This window comes from Dasypus novemcinctus, chromosome 2 (genome assembly GCF_030445035.2).
Source record: "Dasypus novemcinctus isolate mDasNov1 chromosome 2, mDasNov1.1.hap2, whole genome shotgun sequence".
Taxonomy (NCBI): domain Eukaryota; kingdom Metazoa; phylum Chordata; class Mammalia; order Cingulata; family Dasypodidae; genus Dasypus; species Dasypus novemcinctus.
The window spans coordinates 56,974,053-56,995,351 of record NC_080674.1 but is presented as its reverse complement, the minus strand read 5'-3'; the positions used below and the strand labels follow the sequence as shown (position 1 = coordinate 56,995,351).

The window sequence follows — 21,299 nt, the reverse complement described above, 5'->3', positions numbered from 1 at the left end:
AAATCTTACAGTTCTGAGGCAGTGGAAATGTCCAAATCAATGCATCATCAGAGATCTTGTCTTACTAAAGGGCTGCTGCTGGCAATTCTGGATTCCTGCCATGTGCCAAGGCAAAATGGTGGCCAATCTCTGCCTTCTCCTCCTGGTTATGTTGCTTCAATTTTGACTGCCGTGCTCATTCCAGCCTCTGGCCTCTCTTTCTCTCAGCATCTCTGGTTGCAAGCGATCCTGGAGTCCTTTCTTACATGGCAGGGTGAAATGGAAGCTTTTCCTCTCCCCTCTCCTCCATTTATATAGGACTCCAGTAAAGGATTAAGACCTACCTGGGTTCCTGCAATCTAATCAAAAGCCCTTAGCTGGAGTGATCTAATCAAAAGCTCCCTTAACTGATTCTAATCTAAGGTCTCATCCATAATGGGTTTATAGGCACAGAAATAGGTTTGCTTGAAGAAATAGATTTGCTTGAAGAACAGAATTTGTTGGGGTCTGCAAAAAAAACTCAAATCAGGAGAGTTGGGAAGCAGGAAAGTTTGTCTCTGAAGCTACCCTTTCTCCCTTTTATCCCAGCTGTCACTCTGAGAAAGATAGTGTCTTAGTTTGCCAGGCTGCTGTAACAGAACACCACAGATGCATTGGCTTAACAGGAATTTACTGTCTCATGGTTTTGGAGACTAGAAGTCCGAAATCGAGGATTTGGCAAGATTCTGCTTTCTCTGAAATTCATAGAGTTCTGGTTGTGGCTTGCTAGTAATGCATAGCTCAGTTCTGCCTCTGTCCCCTAGTCATTTCTCTCCACATCTGTTTCCCACTACACCGTCCAAATTCCCTTTGCTTAAAACAACTTCAGTCATATTGGATTAATGTCCACCCTGCTTCAGTTTGGCCTCACCTTAACTAATAGCATCTTCAAAGATCTTATTTATAAATGGTTTTACATCCATGGGATTGGGAGTGATGATCTGAGCATATCTTTGTGGGGGACACAATTCAATTGTTTGTATCTCGCTACACTGTTAATTACTTATAAGGCTTGATGTCTAGAGTCTGGAGGTATTTATATGTCAACAAATTTTCTCCAAGTAGGCATATTTCTATATGTGTATATAGATCTCAGAGACAGCCAAAGTAGATACAAGCCCAGGTGGGGGTGCTCCTGAGAGCTATGGAGACACCCAGGCCCTATAGTCATGTATATGGCTCTGGAGTTCAGTGCCTTGTCAGTGGGCCCTACTTTGGAATTTGTGCTCCTGAGTGTGATGGAGCTGGGCTCAGATGTGACCTCCTCTCTACACATGCTTCTTCTGTCACTTTTACTGAAACTATGCTCAGGTTGGTGTATGCTCAGGTTGGTGTATGCTCAGGAGACTTGAATCTCTGGACTGTCCAAGTGCCAGCTGGGCCCCGAGCCTCAGCAGACTTGCAACACGTACACTCTGGGTCATTGGACTTACTCAGGTCAGCTGTCGGGGAGATGAGAATGGTCAACCACCACACCAGGAAACTGAGAGAGTCTACATCTGCAAGCAGGAGAACTCCATTCATCAGCCATGTGGGATCTAAGCCCCTTCTTGATTTAGAGGTGGAGTGGACATTGACATCCCAGGGTCCTCAGGATGGAGGAATAAAATAAGTAGAGTGGACTTCCTGGTATTCTACTATAGAATTATTGTGACTCTAGCAATGGAAGAAATTGTATCACTGATGTGGAAACAGTGGCCACGGGAGTTGCTGAAGGCCAGGAGAAGGAAAAAGAAGTGTGATATTGGGGCATTTTTGAGACTTGGAGCTGTCTTCAATGATATTGCAGGGATAGATGTAGGATATTATATATCCTGCCATAACCCACTGAATGTACTGCAAGAGAGTGTAAACTACAACATAAACTATAATCCATGCTGTGTAGTAATGTTCCAAAATGTACTCATCAAATACATGAATGTGCCACACTGGTGGGAAAGGTTGTTGATGTGGGAGCGGTATGGGGTGTGGGGACTGGGGTATATGGGAACCTCTTATATTTTTTTGTATAAGACCCACCTATGTATCTTTTAAAAAAAGAATGTAATTCACACAGATTACATTTTCTCCAGTCTCCTTACAAAGGGAATACAATGAGAATAGAAGATTTTAATGTGTGGTAACAGCATCTGGAAGGAGAGATTTCGAGTAGGTAGTCAACTTGCATCTCTTAAAAATTAAAACATATAAGCAAGACTCTATATCCTATGGAAGGAGAAAGTCAGAAGATTTGTCCTCACCTCTTTGTTCTGGATAGTATGCCGGTCATTTCCCCAGGACAGTAGCAGTTGTTACTTAATGGGCGCAGGAGAATTTAAGTATTACTGTACACTGTTCCTTTGCATTGTTGTGGGATTTAAAGATCAATGATAAGTATAGCAGTTATGATCTTGGGAGAATTTTTCAGCTGCCATCTCCCACTCTAGATCACTTTATCTCAGCAGAGGAAGTAAGCAATAAAGATAGAGTATTTGAATATGGCTGGAATCACAAACTCTCAGCTTTACAGGAAAAAAAATTATTCTTCCTTTCTCTTCTCTCCCAGCCAGCAAGGAGGGTGGAATAGGGAAGGCAACCGAGCACAAGGAAGGCAGGATACCAAATATTTTGGGGTGAAGAGCTACCAGGAGATGGGAGAAAGGCACGGAGGGAGGCAAGAACTGAGGACTGTTTGTCTTTCCCATCTAAGAGGCTCTTGGGGGACCCCTTTCTGACTCCAGCATCTCTCCTGTTGGTCTCTTTGCAAGGGTGTGCAGGAAGGGGCCATGTGGCACTCCTGAGGACTCTTGCAGCTGTTGCGGCCTCGTAGGAGATGAGCGGCGGGTCTCCCAGCCCTTGTAAGTACCACAAATAGGCCATTGAGGGTAGTAGGAGAAGGGAGAGGCATCGAGGGCTGCCCCTGGGGCCCCTCAATGGGGACACTGTTCAGGCTTGGGTGGGAGCCAGCCCTGACACCATGCTGGTTGTTAAAGCTTCATTCTTCCCAAGGAAGCGGCTGGAAAGGCAGCGAAGCAGCTGAGGCTCCAGAAAAGGTAGTTCTCTTGTTCCTCACAAGGCCCCACTGACAAATGAGAGGAAGCCACTTCCTTTTAAATCCTTTTCTGTTGTTCACTACATTTACATCCCAAGCGTTTTTCCTCTTCCCTCTCACTCCCATTTTACTACTCAAGACCTGAAACTGATGGCTTTTACCTTTCTCTTCCACATCTCCACTGAAATTTAGAAATGATGTTGAATTTTTCTGTTTTGTACCAGTCGCCTTGGGCAGCCCATGAAAGAAACACCCTGAGAATGGCTGCAGTTTTGCTGTTGCTCTGGAGTAGTTCAAAGTTTTTTCAAAGTGAAGATTGGGGTTTCAGAGATAGAAAGTACTAGATGCTCACTGTACTAAACATCTGTGAGTTGTCCTATACACCAAAGGTGCCCTGTCTTTCTGGTAATAGCACCTCCATTTTCCTTTGAGGGGCACCCCTCCCATGGTCAACTCCTTGGTTTTTGGTGGGTTAATCTGACCCATGCGGGCCCCTGATTTTGGAGGAGGCAGGGTGGCTGGGAATCAGGTAGGCCAAGTCAGAGTCAGTCCTGAAACATTTTGTTGGAAGTGTTGGGAAAGAGTATTTCCTCTAAGATTGCTGAATGGGTGGAGTATGAGCTGGGAACTGTAGTAATCACCTTTGCCATCATACAGAGAGAACTAGTGTGATTAAAGGCCACAGAGGAAAACTGAGCCAGTGTGACAGACCCCAGATGACATTGGGTGTGGACTAGATCCAGCTATGCCTGAAGCCAGCACTCTGACCTTTCAGTCAAGCTGGTTAGTAATTTCTTTTTCCCCTCCCCCTTCATCTAATCTGAACTGTTTCTGTAGTTGAAAATGAAAGATCCCTGATGGAGATACTCAATTTTTTTCCAGCTTCTTACTTCCTGCTTAGGCTACTCTTGCTCACTTGTTTGCTTCATCATCTTTCAATTGCCCAAAATGGTGCCAGAACTCAGATGCAGTGACACTGCCCAAGAGCTCACCCTTGATGAAAACAGGAAGACTCACTCAGTTATTGTCTGTCTGGACTAGTTATAACAGGCTCTACTGGAATCCTCATCAGTATTGCAGGTCTGTAGTAAGTGCCCCAGCCTTATCTGTTCTTTCAGCAATCATTATTCTGTGACTACCACATGCCATGCATGGCCTCAAGCAGCTGACAGTCAAGCGGAGAAAGACTTGTATAAATGCAAGGAAGTATGGTGGGTACCATGGTGAGACTACCTCTGCTTCCATGAGGAGTCCAAAGATGGAATGGCCAGTTCCTATCTTAGCAGGATAAAGAAAGCCCTCATGGACAAGGTGATGCTTGAGCTGTTTCTTCAAAGATGAATAGAGAGTTTTCAGCAAAAAATGGGGGACATAATATAGCAATGGCAGTATCTTCCTTACTTCTGAGCCAGTTAGAATTGCATGCCCTAGAAATAATTTGTCCAGTGCTAGTCTCTTAGCTTCTGCCTTATCCCTTCCAATAATTTTGTAAGCACTCCATTCCCTATACTAAATTCCTTTCTGTTTGAAATACCTAGAGTAGTTTCTGTTGTCTGAACCGAATCCTACTGAGAGATTTGTAAGAGCCTGGACCATGCTTATCTTGCTTCCCACTGTAGCACTTGTCCCAAGTGTAGGGTTCAATAGCAGTAGGTTCTCAGAAAACAGTTTTTGAATAAGTGTATGAAAAGTATAAGTAGTAAAGACTAGATATGTATGTATGTATATAGTAGTAGAGAGAAGATATGTACATGGTATATAGATATGTATATTGTAGAGATAAGATGTGTGTATATGAATGATATGACTTAAAAATCAAAAGATGACACAGTGCTGCACATGGTCATAACCCACCTTACTAGAAATAAGTGTTATGCTGTCAAAGGCTAGTGGTTATTGTGGACTAGAGTATTTATGGAAGACTTGATGGAGAAGACTTGGTAGAAATGAATTGTTTCTGATAGTAGGTAGAAACTGGATAGGAAAAGAGGGCAGGACAGTTTAGGTATCAGTATCCAGTTCTAATATCACTGCACATTGATGACTAATGACTACTTGTTCCTGAAATAAGGACTACGTTCCTTTTGAAATGCATGTGGGCTTAAAAGTGAAGGGAACAAGTCTTGGCATGATGTTCTTGGGTTCTGCCCAGAGTCCTCCTCAAACCCCTGGGCCACAGGGATTCTCCTGTCTCCACCCCATACCCACAACAAGCATGTTTCAAAATCTTCTGGGAAGCCACACAGACAGCGGTCAGATCTCTGATCCTACTTCAGAAGAAGTAACGCAAGATCTGAGTTCAGTCAGCAGACATTTCCATAGGTAGCATTAGTCCAGAAAGCTGACTGTCAGCTTCTGGTCCTCTTGAACTCCAAGTGTGGGTGATAAAGCTTACTTCATTAGGTTTGGTGGACAAAGCTTTCTTCATTATACAGTTGTTACAAGGAAGGTGATTTGATTAGGATTTCTCTACCTGTCAGTAGAGCTTATGAACTTTTCTTTTAGTGGGAAACAACCCACCCAGTACCAGTTTCTCATTTCATGGTTTAGCTACAAAAAGAAGTCACGGTTGCCTTTTTTTTGCTCCCCCCTCCCCCTGCCCTACTGTTTTTGCTGTCTGTGTCCATTTGCTGTGTGATCTTCTGTACCTATTTCTCTTTTAGTCTTCTCTTCTAGTCTTTCTCCTCTAGGATTCACCAGGATTCGATCCTGGGGACCTCTGATGTGGAGAGAGGTTCCCTGTCAATTGTGCCACCTCAGTTCCTGGTCTCTGCTGCGCTTTACCTTGACTCTCCCCATCGCCTTTCCTTTGTTGTGTATTGCTGCGTGATTCACTTGGGTAGGCACTGGCTCACCACATGGGCACACACATGGGCACTCGGCTCACCATGTGGGCAAGCGACTTGCCCACATTAATCATGTAGACACTCAGCTTACTGCGTGGGCACTGGCTCGCCATGCAGGCACTAGCTCACCATGCAGGCACTTGTGTGGGCACTCGGTTCACTGTGTGGGTGCTTGGCAGATGCACAGGCACTTGGTCTGCCACGTGGGCACTGGCTTAACACGCAGGCACACTTTCTCTTCCTTTTCAACAGGAGGCCCCAGGGATCAAACCGGGTCCTCCCATATGGTATGCGGAGGCCCTATCACTTAAGCCACATCTGCTTCCCATTATTGCCTTTTTAAAATAGAATCTAAGGAAATCTTGGGTAATATAAAGGATGAAGTAATATAAAGGATGAAGATTTTAATACATTTTGCAGCCCTGACAGCAGATTGACTGGAAATCACCAAATATAATATAAAGGATGTAGATTATATAATATATATAATATAAAGGATGAATATTTTATAATATAAATATAAATATAAAGGATGAAGATTTTAATACATTTTGCAGCCCTGACAGCAGATTGACTGGAAATCACCAAATGAATCAATTAGAAGTGTAGCCTTGTTACGTAAAGTAAGAGAACCAGCAAATGTCTATGCATACTTTGCAAGGCTATGAAGTCTGTTCTCCCTTCCCATTCAGGGTTTTAAAAAAACTGTGTGTGATGGGGAGGAGGAAGAAAAGCAAAAGCACAAAGGCTCCAACACATCTTCAGCGTGTCTTAGACCTAAGAGGATGCCTGAGAAGACTGAGCTCTGAGAGCTGGGCTGTTACTTTGTACCCTCAGGCTTCACTTGCTTGACGCAAGTCCTTTCTCTTATGTTTAAATGAAATCAAGTTTTGTCCCTGGGAATTTAAAATTAAAAATTCCTAATTTTAGGAGAGAAATATGGTGATCCACAGCTGTCATATTTGATATGCTCTGAGACATTGCTTTGTTGTCTAGCTTAATTCTCCATTCTGTTGAGCTATGATTAAATTCCTTAATCTCTCTAAACATCATTTTATCATTTGTGAAGTCCTTAAGGACTCGTAAAGGTTAAATGAGAGAAGTATGTCTATTGCTTAGCCCAGAGCCTGGCACAGAATAGACTCTCTGTGTTAGCCACATTTAGAGTTATTACCAATATCTAGAAGGCCATTACTTCAAAGAGTTGTGGACACATGAATTGCTGAGTTGCGCTGGCCTAGAGATCATAAATCTTTAGATGTTTCCTGGTCTCTGCTCTTGGCTTGTTGTGTAACTTCAGTCCTTGCATAATTCTGGGGGTGGGGAGAGATGGGACTTGGCATGATAGCAAGTTATATGATAAGCTTTGGAAAGGGTGTGGTTGACCAGAAGCTCCATAGGACCTAGATAAGTGGCTCCTTTGGGTGAAAAAAACACTCAGGGTGAGGCTGCCTAAGTCTACAGAACCCCTAATAAGGAAGGTGATGGTTAGACTCATACTTGAAATCTAGGCATTTTGAATAGTGGCACACCGGAGGATGTTACAGGATAATGAATGACCACATCTTCTGAGGACCACAACTCTTGAGTATTCGGAGGGTTGTTCCCAGTGTAAAACTTAAGATGCATGGATAGGCTTTCTGGGGAGACACTTTCAGTTCTATTGTGGGAGTTAGGATGGAGGTAGGAGAACTCTCTAACAATTAGCAAGGGAACAGGCTGCCTTGAAATGCAGTCTCTTCAACTGCAGGAGCAGGGCTGGCTGCTTCACAGGAGGTTTAGAAGGAAGGACTCGGTACAGACTTGAAAGTGGTGCAAGTGGTGGGCAAGGGAGATTTTTCCTAAGGAAAAAGTCACCAAGGCGTAGACATTAGGCAGACAGGTCGGTTGTCAGTGGGGAGAAGAGGAACAGGGAAGGAGAGAGAGCATGAAGAATGCTAGGTATGGCAAGTAGTTTGATATGGGGCATAGGTGTGATGGGGAGCAAATAGAGAAAGAGCAGAGATCTTTAAGGGCTTCTTATATTATCTTGAGATCATATTTTTCCCTGAGGGTTATGGAGAGTCACAAAAGAGTTTTAAACAAAGGAGTGACATGGCCAGAGGGTATTGTAGAAAGATCTCTCCAGCTGCATCAAGGGTTTAAACAGAGGAAGAGCCCACACTCACTACCAGGGGTGATCATCTCCATTCCATAGATGAGGAAATTAAGGACCAAAGAGGTTAAGTGACTTTCTCAACATTGTCCAGTAATTGGTTCAGCAAAGGCCTAAAACCAAATGGGCCTGATTTCAAAGCCTGTACTTTGTTTCACCTGAGAGAAAACAAAACAAATGCACTTTTTAAAAGTATACTCGTATCTCAGATCATCAGAGGAATAACACTTCTTCATTTGGCAAGATTAAGATGAACCCAAGGGTGTGTAGTTACTAGCCATTACCCTTCATATGACCTGCTACTCTAAGACCCGCTCCATTCGGCTGGACATACTTAAACAAAGGTAGACATTTGACCCAACCTAGACAGATCTGATATTCCCTCCTAGAAACCTGGGATTAGTGTTCTGAGGCAACTAGCCAGTCATTCCATGGACATTCTGGTGTGAAGGGGCAGTCACATCCTTCTGTGTGGAGGAAGAAGCAGAGAGAGGGGACTGCAGAGAGAGGGACTGCAGCAACCATAGAAGCAGGGAAGAGACACAGTTTTGCTCAGGACTTTCCGGTTCTTTTTATGTCTGGCAATATTTCCTGAGATCCCTATATCCTAATAGCATGTCTTCCCTTTTGGTTTAAGTTAGCCAGATTTAATTTCTGACACTTGTGGAACAAGATGGAAGGTAATAGATTCATGAGTGTCCCTGAGGGGATAGGAGTGTTAGAAAGAAAGCTGCACCTGTAACAAAACAAAAGCTCACCTGATTGTGGAGGAGAAAAGAATTTTATTAACGATTTTGCAAGAACTGGCACTGGACATGGATAAGATGGCCGGTGCACCAATCAACAAGAAACAGTGATATTTATAACCTAAATCTAACACACAGGTCCCTCCCCTATTCCCCACTGATTGGGTACTTCAGGGGTTACAGCCTATCAGAAAGATCTAAGTAATTTACACTGTTTCCGCTCTGATTCTCCCCTCCCGGTTCCCTACACTCCCACCGGCTGTGCGGGCTCTGCACTGCTTTCACCCCTGGTGCGCTTTTCAGATTTGGTGCCACTCTCACTACTGGCCCCGCCCCCACTCCTCACCATTGGCCCTCTTGCTTTGGCCCCGCCCCCAGCACTCACCACTGGCTCTCCCTTGTTTTGGCACCACTTTTCAAATTCTTGGCACGCCAAAGCCACTAGAACCCTTACCCTACCTGCTCAAACAGCAGAGCCCGCTCCAGCTGGCCCTTTGTGAAAATTAAACTGAACCCTTTCCCACAGGAGGCAGCAGGCAGTGGGAGAATGGGGAGGCTCCTCCCCAAGGGGCTGGCAATGGTGGGAGGGCCCACGTGTTAGGAAGCAGGTGCTGGGGGGTCAGGTCCTGTTATACCTTCTCATAAGTCCCCCTGGAGTTACTAAACTCATGAAATATGGAAAAAGATTGGGTTTCTTGTAGAAACAGAGAAGGGCACCAAGTCTGGGGACATACATGGGGCTTCTCTGAGGCATGGCAATGGAAGGCAGCAAGCCAGAGGCAGAGAGGAAGGTGTGGAAAACCATCAGGAGGGGGCTGACCCATCTCAGGCCTTGATGTGGGGGCCAGGCCAAGTGTAACAAATGCAGGGGAGGGGAAATTTGAGCAGACATCTGTTTTTTAATTGAAACCAGAGGCTTAACTAATATAATATTGCAAAGTTCCAGTGTTTAAAACTTATTTTTTTAATAGAAATAATGCTTGAATGTATTCTTGTAAAATCCAAATTATAGATATAGGTGGAATTAAAGTGAAAGCAGTGAAAGCCCCAAATGTTGAAGAGTGAAATTTTGGGTGGAACCTGGCCCGGTCCTGAAGAATCCAGTTCAGGGTGAAAAGTGTCTTGGACTGTAGGTAGCAGGTGAGAGGTGAAACCACAGGAATGTCCTTCCTCTTGGTGCACAAGGTCCCGATGCCTGGGGCAGGGTTTCGAAGCTTCCTTGACCCTTGCCCACAGTTGGTCAGTTTGTGTCAAAGCAGCAGGTACCTTTTGAATCCCAGTTCACTCCCTGGTCAGTGCCTCTAGGGAGGAGCATGAATCAGTGGCCACTTACTCCCAATTCCCCACTTACTTCCCGAAAAACAGCCTGTTTCAACCTTTCATGACTAAGACCGCAAGAAAGGCAGCTTCAAGAGCTGAAATTCGGCCTTTGGTCAACTATTCTGGTGTACAACTTTTCCATTTATCGACAGTTCTGCTCAGTTTGAAGGATTGGTTAAAAAGACCAGTTAGGTGAATCTCATGTTTGTCTTGGGGAAAGACTACATTCTTGGACACCAGAAATGACTTGGCAATCAATTTACTGATTGACATAAAAATCAAATTAAAAAAAAAAAACACCTGGTAAAAAAATTCATACAAACAGAAAAATGTTAAATAAAAAATAAAAGCCTCTTTCTTTTTTCATCTCCAATTCTACCTTGATCAATTTCTTTAGTTTCCTCCCAGAATTTAAAAATCAGTATAAGTCTGTAGATATATATTCCTTTTTAAAAATTTCAAGTCAAGATTCATTGATCATCTTCGTATCTGTATTTTGCTGCAATTTATAGACAGAATACGTTTCTAGCAGTGGAATTTTGGGGTCAAAAGGTATATGCATTTTTTTTTAACTTTGCTGGGTGCTGGCAAATTTCCTTCCACAAAACCACACCTATTGAGACCTCCATCAATAATGTGCCATGGCTTCACATCCTCAACAACACTGGGGATTACCAAACCTTAAGTATTTTCTAACCTGATAGAAAAAGCAGTCGACTTGTTCTAATTTTCACCTTTTAAATGTTGAGTGAGGTTGTACACCATAATAGTTTGAAACTATTGAACAGAAAATCCTGTTCTTAAAGCTAATCCATTCCTGTGCAGGTAAACCTATAGTATTGGACCTTTTGATTAGATCCAGTTAAGGGGAACTTCCTTTTCATTAGATCACTTCCACAGGGCTTGGTACAGGGTGGGTCTTATTCCTCTTAATGGAGTTCTTTATAAAGGGAGGAATAAAAAGCCACAGAAAGAAGGCAGCAGAGACAGAGAGAAGCCTCTAGCAATAGACTAACCTGGGAGAGAGAAAAGCCACAGACAGGGCAGCATAAAGCTAGAGTCCTGGAGGAAAGGAGAGGGATGAGCAGGCCTGCACTGTGCCCTGCTGGGTGCCTGATCGCCCACAGCTGCTCCTTAGGGAGAAAGCATTTCTGATGATGCCTTGATTTGGACACTTTTATGGCCTCAGAACTTTAAGCTTTTAACCTAGTAAATTCCCTTTGGAAAGCCAACTCATTTCTGGTATATTTACCTTGGCAGCATTTAGCAAACTAAAACATGCACTTATTGTATCTATTTTTTTATGAAGAGATAGTTAATTTCCTTTGCTCTTTTTTCTTATTGTTTTATAAAGACTCTTTGCTTATTAAGAAAGCAGATCTTTGTCAATCATATATATGGTGCAAAGACTTTTCTCCAATTTTTAACTTGTCTTTTGACTTTGTTTATGATGCACACCACAGGTGCCATGCAGAAATTATTCTATTTTTGTAGACATATTTGTCAGTCTCTTCTTTTTTGATGGTCAGAATATCATGCCCCATGCTGGAGGAAAGAACACACAGAAGTCCTTCAAAGAGAGGACTTCTCCATAATCATAAGAAAGAGTATTGCACAGAAATATTTTGTTTTCTACGTTGGGGTATAGCAGGGAGGGAGGCAAAAGAGGGAGATGTTTAAAAAAGGGAGAGCAAAGAGTTGAGAGGAACAAACATCCCCAAATGCAGTCCACCAAGGGGTAGGGTATTAGAAAGGCTAAGTAGGAGATGAAGGAGGCAGTCTCCTCTCATATTCCCACCTTGTATTTGGGGTGTTTTGGTGAGTTTGGGTGGGCATAATAAGCAGGTTACTGCATATCTGGGGTGACTGTCTCCTTGGATTCCACTGCCTGCCTACGTTGGCCTGCCCACTCATTTCCCTCCATCTCTACCCCCTTTTCTCTGTACCTCAGCCATTCCCTATGCAATGAAAGAAAATTACATCCCATGAAGAGTGCTCTGCCCTTGACCCAGGGTGAGTCCAACATTGAGGACCTATATCCTTAAAGATTGTCCTCGGGGATGAGGATGATACTGCCTGTGACCCTCCCATGCCGCAGTCTTGCTGAATGATCTGTCTCACTAAAATGCACCAGAAAAGTAAGGGGAAAGTTGCAAGATACAGGTGCTATCGGAATGCACCATTTAGAGTCCTGGTGAAATTCTGCATTTGTCCTTTACTCTTCAGAGATTGACTTCACACTTTGGATATCACTCAGGCCCTTTGCTTCTCTTTCCCAGATATCTGAGTCTTGGATATTTTGCAGCTCAGACTCACTTATACTAGAGGGAAAGGAGAGGGTATATCACAAACTAAGCCAGTTTGCCAGTAGGTAACCATTTTGGCTAAAGATTTTGTATGACAACAAATTAATGCTTATGTCATAATTCAGGGTTTGGGATTAGGTGTAAATTTGGGTCAAAATAACAAGTGAGCTGTTCTCATAGGTGGGAGGGGAGGTGTCTTAATATCCCTACCTCCAAATACGAGACAATGGGCTGGTTTAACAACAGGAATCCGTTGGCTCACGGTTTCAGAGGCTGCTAGGTGGGCTAGGTATCTTCTGGCTGGCCAGCTATCTTTTTGGGTTCTTTAGCTTTTCCTTGCTCTTCTGTTAACTTCTGGCTTCTTGCTGCTCCCTGTGGCTTCTCCTTCTGTGTCCCATTTCCTTTGCTTATAAGGACTTCTGCCATATTGGGTTAAGGCCCACCCACCTTTGCTTGGCTGCACCTGAACTAATAGCCTCTTCAAAGGTCCTAGGTACGAACAGGTTCACACCCACAGGACTAGGGGTTGGGACTAGAGCATGGTGCCATGATTCACTCCTCAACTGGAGGGAAAGGGTAGAGAGGGGAAATGGTGGGCAGTGGCGGAAGGGAAAGTGAAGAGAGGAAGCTGGGAGGTGGCAGCCTGCCCTTTCCCAAGCTGCCCAAATCACATCTACAGTAGAAACAGTGAGTGTCCTCGGGGAGGGAAGAGGAGCATTTGTTCCTAAGGATCTAGCATGCAGACCTTGTGGGGCAGCTGGTTATCCATTTGGAAATAGGAGTTTAAAAGTATGGGAGAACAGAACGGGAGAAAATCCTGCCCTGCTGAAGGGGGCGGGAGGGTTCAGTGAATCCCAGGGATTTGTTGTGAGTGCTGAGTTTCTCCAAGCTGATTAAGTGGAATTAACTTCACGGGCTGGCATTTTACAAGCTCCTGTTGCTCTCATCTCTCCAAACTCTGGTTTTACCTCTTCATAGCCTCCTGGAACTCTGAGGAATTTATTAATGAGGTCCAATTACTGAAAATTTCAGGTTTTTAGCCCTGCATTCCCTGCATGCAGGGCTGAAGGGTTCAGAGGAATCCCTCCCCAGCCCTCCACATAAGCAAGGTTTAAGGTTAACTGCATACTTTATTTCCCTGCTGTTTCCCCACTTCCAGCCCTCTAGCCCTTTCACATCATCTATATCATCTCCAACCTCCCTTCCCCATTATCTTCCCACCCTCGGCTTCATGGAAAGTAACTGTACTTAAATTGCCCCTTTATTTTAAAAAGTGCAGGACAAGGAAGAGGATGTGGCTTAAGTGGCTGAGTACTTGCTTCCCACACGGGAGGTCCCAGGTTCTATCCCTGGTGCCTTCACAAAACAAAACAGCAAGCAAACAAACGAATAAAACCAACTCAGGGGAGCCGATGTGACTCAGTGGTTGTGTGCTGGCTTCCCACATAAGGAGGTCCTGGGTTCAATCCCAGGCCCTGGTACTTCAAAAAAAAAGAAAAGAAAAAAAAGTGCAGGATAAACCGATAGCTGCAGACTGGTAGATTTGGCTGGCTTCTGACCAGACCTTCCCCACCCTAATTTGTGGCTTTCATCTAGGTGACCTGGGAAGGCTTTTCCTAGCATACATTTCCACCCTTGCCTGCTGCTAGCAAACAATATTTGTTTCCTCCTCAAAGATATTTTTGAAGACAGATTAGAGGCTTGAAAAAACACTTGGAATAACTCCTTAAGCAGGTTTTCCAAACACTGGTGGAAGGAAACCGAGGAGGTGGGTGGGAGAATCAGACCTGAATAATGCTCTGTTTATCACCCTGCCTTGCCTCAGGCTCCATGCAGTTTGGGTACTCCCTGGTCTCTGGAAACTTTGCAAACTTCCTGGGCTTGGTTCCTGTGGGGGCTGCTGTTCAGCCTGGGAGAGACGTGCCCCTCCAACGAGTGCGTGGCATTCCCGCAGCCACTTCCTCTCCTGGGAAAAGCCTGGGCTCCACCCTGTGCAATTTCACAAAATGCTGCGGGGGCTCCTGGGAACTGGCAGGAGCGGGTGTGAGCTCCTAACATCCTCTTGAGGTCCTGTGGGGCCTGCAGGCTCTGCTCAGCTGATTAAACATTCTTCATCTGGGGAAGACATTTAAAGAGACCACTGCATGGCATGAGCAGGTTTTCCATAGCTGAAAATTCCATATAAGGTGGAAGGCACAGTTTAAAAAACAAATAAACAACGGAACTAGTTGAGCTGGAAGATTGGCCTTCAGGGCCAGGGGAGAGGATTTCAACAATGTCGTCCTGTCCACTCTAGCTGTCAGGGACTCCTTTAATAGCCAAGATTCTTTTGGTTGCAAGTGACTGATAGGCACCCTGATCTAAAGAGTGTTTGTTGGCTCCTAAGGTCAGAGTGGGAATGTAGCTGGGTCTCAGGAATGAATGGATCCCATGGTGTGCTAGATCTGGCTCCTACTGGTTGAGAGCTGACGGCTAAATTTTCAGGAATTTTGTGAACCAGTCTTAAATAGAGCCATTATTAAAAATTAAATTATATAAATGCATGAGTAAATAAATTATATTAAATACAAAAGTAATAAATTCTAAAAACTCATCCTTTCCTAATTAGTTTACCACATTTTACTGTTGTCTGTGCTCTTGAGTTTATTTCTATCATATCTGAATGGTGGAAACACTATTATGATGTACAAATACACATTTCTTCATAGAGTCTGTGTTCAGTGATATTTTGTTGGATGCTTAAAATTGGTCAGAGCAGGAGTATTTATACCACAGAAATTTGCAAATGGTACAAGTTGGGGCGCGATCTATTATATTGTTGTTGATGGAGAAAATGTTGATAATACAAATTTAACTTAAAAGTGTGTCATATCTGCAGTTGTTATATTGTGACCAGCATAAAAAAATGAGAAAATATCTCCATTTTTCAAAACTGCTGATTTAGCAAAGTCACTCAAGTCATTGACAAATCCTAAAGTATGTCTTTGTTGGTTCACTTTATCTTAGTTATTCACCTAAAGGAAATTATCAACCAACATTCATACCCAAATTACACTTGGAGAGTTGGTTGTTAAATATTTATCAGCACTTGCCTGAATGGAATCAGGGTCTTTTTTTGTCACTGGGACTTTCTGATATACTTCATCTCTGGTTATTTCTCTGTATTGACTTTATTTCCTCTGATCAGCATCTTCCAAGAGGCTAAAATACGTACTCTGGTAGCCCCAAGACTCATGTCCCCTTGCTTCCATCTTCTGCACATAGTGTGAGTATGTGAGTGTGTTTGTGTATGTTTCCTGGGGGTGGGGATATACTGAAGACCAGATCCTCCAAAGAAAGGGGTTGGTGTTGCTGAAAAGAGAGAGGTGTTCTGGATAGATGAAACAGTAAATGTTTCTTTGCTTTCACTATATGAACTCAGGTAAGTTACTTTATCTTTCTGAGCCTTAGTGAAATGGGGATAATTTAATCTATTTCAAAGGGTTATTATGAGGACTAAGTAAGATAAAGTGCTTAAAGCATTTTGCACATGGAAAAATCCTCAAATTATAGTTAATGTTGTTGTTACAGAGTTATTAAAATACATGTCATCTTTCCAATTAGAATGTAAGCTCTGAAAGGGTAGATGTTCTGCCAATATTTTATACTACTGTTAGCAGCAGGTATATAAATGACTATTTTTAGAAAATGTTAAATATTTACAGCAATAGCATCTCTACTTGAGCTGTAATGTAAATCAACTATGTTTACTCCCTACTTGCTGTTTAATAGATAATGGTTACCACATCCTTGGCCTCACTTGTAGCCAAAAAGTTTTAATGAATTGTAAGTTTCTTTGCATCAAATAAGTATGTGTGACTGGGGTTCCCCTTACCCCACCCCCAATAAAAACCCTAAAATTATTGCGTTCCCTATTATCGTTTATCTAGGATAGACTTATGAATAGCCACTTGCTAGAACACATACATTAGTTTGTCTGGCTAGTAGGAACTTTATTGTTTTTATTACCTGTGTTCTGCTTGTGGGAGAAACTGTCCCTAATAAGTTGCATATTGTTTTGTATTTATGTTCAACAAAGGGGCTAGAGAAAGACAGAAGAGACTCCAAGTCCTGGGGACTAGCATAAGCTATTATTTCTAGTTAGTTCTATCTAAGTCAATTAAGCTCTGGGCGAGCCAGCCTGGGTCTTGGGTTCTGGGGCTTGGTTTGCCTGTTTTTACTTCTAAACCTTGGAAAAGTATCATTCTCTGTTCTTAGACTCCTCCTCTGTCTTCACTCTTGTCAAATCAGGGCAGTTTCCACACCCAGTTTTCAAAACTCATTCTTTATAAATTTTTTTCCTGATTTGCCCTACCTAGATCTTATCAGTTTCACTAACTCCCATCTCAATCCTAGCCTCCATCGTTTACATTTCTGGGCAGCAGCATGCAGTTAACTATTTTATTTGTTTATTTTGGTTTGTGTTCATGCTCTCCATTGGAGCGACACCAGCTCGCTGTAAGGGCAGAGCAGTGCCAGTCCTATGACCACCCCATAGCACCACAGGGTCCTTCTCAGCCAGGCTTTCTTCACAATGGCTCCATCCATATCCAGTGGTCTGAGTTCTTCCACCAAGTGGCTACTGACTGAGCAGCTTCAGCTATGGCAAGGAAAACTGAAGAATACTGTTGGCAACAGGCCTCCTCAGAGTGAGGTGTCATTTGGAATTTCCCTTTCTTGTGTCTTTTTTGCCAGGATGGATTCAAATTTCCTTTGATATTGTGTCCAAATGTGTCTGCATGAACAATCATTTTTCTTAAAATAATCTTTGGTATATATGCAGTACCTTCATACTCTGACATATTGAGCAATGGAGATGCCCATTATTTCCCTGTGGCCACAAATCCTGCTGAAGGGATTTAGTTTTTATTCTAAATCACTTCTCCCACCCCTATGTTTCCCTGGGTAACTCCTTCCCTAGGTTGACAAAGCAAGCTGGGGTTTGCCTACTAAGATGCTTAGCTATAGGCAGTAGCTATCTGTATGCATACTCATGGATAACCATGGATTAGTAGTTAGATTAACCCATGTCAGTAGTTCAGAGCAACTACTGCTGTACTTTCACTTATAAAATGACAATAGTGATGCATTGTTAGGCCAAAAGGCAGGCCCCTGCAGGAAAATAGTAGCAGTAGTCATCATTGTCATGGTAGTAAGAATAGAAGCCACCTTTTATTGAGCCTGTACTATGTGGCAGTTAATATATGATCTTTGTAGTCCTGAGAGCACCTGATATAGTGTGGTGATATTATCTCCATTTTACAGATGAGAAAACTGAGTTCCAGTGAGCCTAAGCCACTAACTCAAGGGTATAATAAACGGCACAACCAGGATTTGGACTTGCGGGAGTCCCCTCTGACCTCACCTTGTTCTCTCTTCACTTTACTCCATTGCCTTTCTGGTTGATAGGAGAGAGATCTGGGAAATGATTTGTGCCCCTCAGATCACACCGAGTCGGAGTCTGCCTGTCTTCAGGGAACCAGGGAGCCAGTTTGAGTGTATGCATCTATTCTCCTTCAGAATCTTTCCATAAAACCCTTGGGCCCAGAGACTTATTGTCATGGTTTTTCCCTGATTCTAGCAAACTTGGCTCTCTTTCCCAACTTGGGGCACAAGCAAAACAGTTCATGAAGTTCTTGGTCAGAATCCTAACTACAGAACATGATCTTTGACAGACTCCTTGAAGGAGACCCACTTCTCCTTGGGAGGAATCAGTGCTTCTTTGGCTTGGCATGGCTAGTGGGGTGGGGCTAAAGGGGAGGGAAGGGCCCTAAAAAGGTCATTCAACTGTTGAATTAAACTATCAGCATATAAAAGGGAGACTTTAAAAAACACGAGTGTAAACTACAATATAATCCATAATCCATGCTGGTGTACCAGTGCTCCAAAATGTATTCATCAAATGCAAAGAATGTGTCACACTGATGAAAGAACTTAGCGAATGTAGGAGGAATGGTGTGGGGTGGGGAGTGGAGGTATATGGGATCCTTTTATATATTTAAGGTAACATTTTGTATGATCTAAGTATCTTTAAAATTTTTTTAAAAATCTGTTAAAAAATAATACGTTCTAATGCCTTGTTATATAAATCTTTTCTTTTGTTGGTTGCCCTAGGTTGATTTTTCCCTTATTCCATTATCCAGTTAGACAGAGAAATCATCTCTGTGTTTTGGATAATTTAAAGCTTCCTAAAACCTTCTGTTCACCTTCTCTACTGAGCAAACCTTTTTTCAACAATCTTTTAGATATTTCCTAGCTCATTTGGGCCTTTAACCAGTTTTGACAGTTTCTTCTACATCTTACCCAAGTTTACCACTTCTTAGGTTTTAATGTGATAATTAATGGGGTATATTAGTAATTGTTTGATTTGCAAATTTAATTTGACAAGCATTTATTGAGAAATTACTCTGCGCATAGTACAGTTTTGTTCTCTGTGGGATGAAGGAATGGATGCTAATAGACCCCCATTATTGCTACCTTATCTGGTAAGATAAAAAAATCTCATTTCCTCAAAATTGGTCTTTGGACCACATAGAAATATCTCCCAACAGAGATTTCAAGACATCATTTTTAGACTTTTTTTTTTTGTCTTTAGAACTTGCTCTAATTTATAATTTTTCAAAAGATTTGGCCTCAATAAGTTTTTTCTATTCTTTCCCATGCTGATCTCTCTTCACTGGGTACTTTTAAATGCTTATGGTAAGTACTACACAATTTAATTTTTCTCTAATTATTTCCTGTGTGTATCTCTTTTCTATCCCTGACCAAAGTGTAAGCTGCTGGAAGGCAAGGTTAATAAATTTTACTTTTCTGTTCCTTAACATCTACTGAAAGGCCAGGTAAATAGTTATTATACAAAAAGAACTTGGTTTGTTCAATGATTGGTTAACAGCTATTAGAAATTTTCTTTCCTCTAATGCCTACACACTTCTGATGTACTGCTCTTCATCTTTTGACAATGGGAGAAATCAAATGAAACAGCTTCTTAGAATCGTGAACATAATAAAGGTAGCCCTGAGTGATATTCATGGTCATTAGACATAAATGTTTATTATTTTAATACCATCAGAAACTTTTCCCCCATCCTTATTTTTTGGTTATTACCATGCTTTGAATTTGTTCAGGTTGTTAGACAAGCTAAATTATGAATAAATGCAATGCCACTATCAAGGCATTCCAGGTAAATTTATAAATTTATTTTTATTTTCAAACCCAGAAAATGGATGTACTTTATGACCTTATAACTCTTTTTTTTCTTTTTTCTTTTCTTTCTTTCTTTTTTTTTAGGTGGTACTGGGGATGGAACCTGGGACTTCATACATGGAAAGCAGGCACTCAACCACTTGAGCTACATCCAGTCCCCAATAACTCTTAACTGATGAATAGCTTGGCTGGATTGCTAGTAAAGAAATGGAAAATCTAAAGAAAATGTGATAGTCACAATCCAAGGTTTACTATTTTATCTTCCAACACTGAAAGGACTAAAGCATCTGTTTTCTAAAAATAATCCAAATTGTTTGGTATAAGTAATACAGTTACATTTATATAGGACAATTCCATATGAGGACAACCCAGTAGCTTATAGCTTATTGTTTGACATTTATCAAAGTGATAAAACCCACAAATATAAATAAATCCACTATTTCCTTTGGTTATGACTGCAGGACATGAGGTGGGGTTGGAAAACCAACTCAGATGATTTGATTTTCCTGGGATGAAAGGTGGTGGGGGTTAAAATTGCCCTTAAGTAAATCTTTCACACCTATGGATTAGCATTTATTTGAGATAACAGTGGATCTGTTCCTATGGAAATCCAACTTGATTTATGTAGCATGGACACCTCTTCCAAAGTAAGGCAACTCCACCAACGTTTATTGAGTACTTACCACAGGCAGTATTCCAGTGCTGACTCTCAATCAAGTATTAACCAGACACAGCATGGTTTTGTTTCAAGGATCCACTGAAATTGGACTTATGGAGTTATGGCCTTATACCTCCAAGCACGTATTTACTGACTGCCTATTGCCTGTCAAGAACCATAATATTATCTTCCAGTTCTGATTACGGATGAGTAAGTTGAAGCTCAGGGAAGTTGAACAATTTGCTTAAATGTGGGAGCCAGGGTTTATAATCAGGGCTAACTCTTACAGCTGAGCTTTCTTTCCATCTCATAGTCTCTCATGTGGCTGAAACCAGAATTTCCTGCCCAGATCTTTCTGGTACAGATAGGATCCCTTATCCCCTTCACTGGGCTGGGGGTTGGCAAGTGATTTGGGGAAGGAATGCCATCAAAGCTAAATGGGATGTACAGGATGGGAGTTCTAGTTCCCTGAGTTACAGGAATATTGAGAGAATTAGCACTGGAATTAGCATGAAGTGCTTTGCGTTCTAGGTAAGAATAAAGTGTGGAAATTAGGGGCTGGCATGGAGTTTTATTTAAGATAGCTACTCATTTGTAGATTCTTTTTCTACCCTAATCTTTCATTGGTACTACTATAAGGACAAGAAAAGTACTCAAAGGTTTATGATCAAGACTCAAAAGCTAAGTTTGTATGTCCTAGATAGAACTATCTGCTTAAAATAATAAAAATGATAATTGTCATTATAATAAATCTGGTTTATACCTTGTTTTTGCGCAAATGGCTTCAGAGGGTTTGCAAACTTTAGCTTTAGTATGTACTTTGGTTTGTTGCTCTGTGATTTGTCTGAGCATCTGAGAACATTTTAGCAATAATAGGAACTGATGATCCCTATCACAGAATTATTTGGGTGTCATCTCCAATTGGAACATAATTATTGGGGAAGAAGCGGGGGGAAAGCTGAATATTTTTCTTTTAG

The 21,299-nt window shown here is 42.2% G+C and overlaps 1 long non-coding RNA gene across 1 annotated transcript in view; it reads left to right on the top strand.

The window, feature by feature from the left end:
* Window positions 1-21,073, top strand: part of LOC111764228 (uncharacterized) — a 74,669-nt gene extending 53,596 nt beyond the window's left edge. The window contains exon 7 of the long non-coding RNA XR_011645771.1: window positions 19,749-21,073. This is a non-coding gene — a long non-coding RNA (uncharacterized lncRNA). The remainder of the gene's footprint in view (window positions 1-19,748) is intronic.
* Window positions 21,074-21,299: the final 226 nt, after the last annotated feature.